Source organism: Suricata suricatta, chromosome 11 (assembly GCF_006229205.1).
Source record: "Suricata suricatta isolate VVHF042 chromosome 11, meerkat_22Aug2017_6uvM2_HiC, whole genome shotgun sequence".
Lineage (NCBI taxonomy): Eukaryota > Metazoa > Chordata > Mammalia > Carnivora > Herpestidae > Suricata > Suricata suricatta.
The window spans coordinates 6,888,331-6,889,692 of record NC_043710.1 but is presented as its reverse complement, the minus strand read 5'-3'; the positions used below and the strand labels follow the sequence as shown (position 1 = coordinate 6,889,692).

Here is a 1,362-nt window from a genome sequence, read left to right as displayed (position 1 = left end):
TCTCAGGGCATAGCCAACCGTTCCCCAGGCCCACCCTGATCCCAGGGCACGGGGCTATACCTTCCTTCCTCGTCCAGCTCAACCTCAAGGCCTGGGTGCTGCCCAGCCAGGGACACTTGAGCTAAGAACAAATGAGACACTTCCCAGGCCTCCTCTTGCCTCCCACGCCTACCAGCCTGGGTGGGGCAACAGGGTGCTCAATACTCTTAGTGTGCCCTCCAGACCTCCTCCCACCCAGCTTGGTGCCCCCAAGGCTGCCCTGCACCGGCTTCAGTAACTGAGCTCTAGGGTCCTCGGGCTGCTGCTGCTGTTTAGATGAAGGGACACAGGAGATGGGGGGGGGGAGGCGGTAGAGTGCGGTACGAGGAATCCATTCCCCGGGCTCGCTGCCTTTCTGCTCCACGGTAGCCAAGTTCTACTGAAAGCCACACAGCCGCTGTCAGGTGACACCACTGTCTCTTCCTGCCAGGTGGCCTGGTGGTGGGAACAGGTTCCCACCGCTGCTAGGGCTCGGGAGCCCCGCCACTCCTCCGTGGGTTTCCATTAGCAGGCCCACACTTTTGTAAACTGTCCCTTTGCCACTAAACTCTCCCCGTTTGCGTGTGTCCTATGATTCCTGAAAATCCAGGAGAGACAACTCAGTCTTTAACTGCCCCTGACATCTCTATTGCTCCCTCCATCCCTGGCCCCCCCATTTTCTGAACCCCAGCAGGACAGATCCAGGCATGCAGGCCGGCAGCTTAAAAAGTTGTCTTTATTGGTTTCGTACTGCCTCACAGAGCATTAGGTCCATCCCTCCCGGGAATATGGCGTTCAAGGAGATAAATACTTATTGTGCTCCCCACTTGTCAGCAGAGGGACGTTTAATAAAAATAGTAATATAATAACAATAATAGTGACTGTGATCAGAAATAAAATGCCCCCTAGGATCCCCGAATACACAGGTGGTTGAAGCTTTGGGAAAAAGGACCACCCCCCTTTCCGGGAAGGGCCCGAGTGTGCCTGGAGACCCTCCAGTGGCCCCCATCAGGTGCCTTTATAAATACCCTCCCTGTCCCGTCCCTGTCTAGTTGTCTCTCACCCCCCACAACCCTGGGCGGATTAGATGCAAGGTCAGTTGGCTCACAGGGCCCCTCTCTGGTCCCAACCCCCCCAAGCTCCTCCCCAGAGAGAAAGGCCCCTCCCTCAGTCTATCAGTAGTGTTCCTCTCCCAGCTCCCATCAGCTCTCTGCCTTCTCTTCACCGCTCCTCCTTTATCTCTTCCCTCCTCCTCCTCCTCCTCCTCCTCCCCCTCCCCTCCTCCTCCTCCTCCCCCCCTCCCCTCCTCCTCCTCCTCCCCTCCTCCCCTCCTCCTCCTCCTCC

At 57.6% G+C, this 1,362-nt stretch overlaps 1 protein-coding gene across 1 annotated transcript in view; it reads right to left on the bottom strand.

Moving 5' to 3' along the window:
• The window catches only part of CDC42BPG (CDC42 binding protein kinase gamma), a 25,173-nt gene that overhangs the window by 5,610 nt on the left and 18,201 nt on the right, over window positions 1-1,362 (bottom strand). The window lies entirely within an intron of this gene.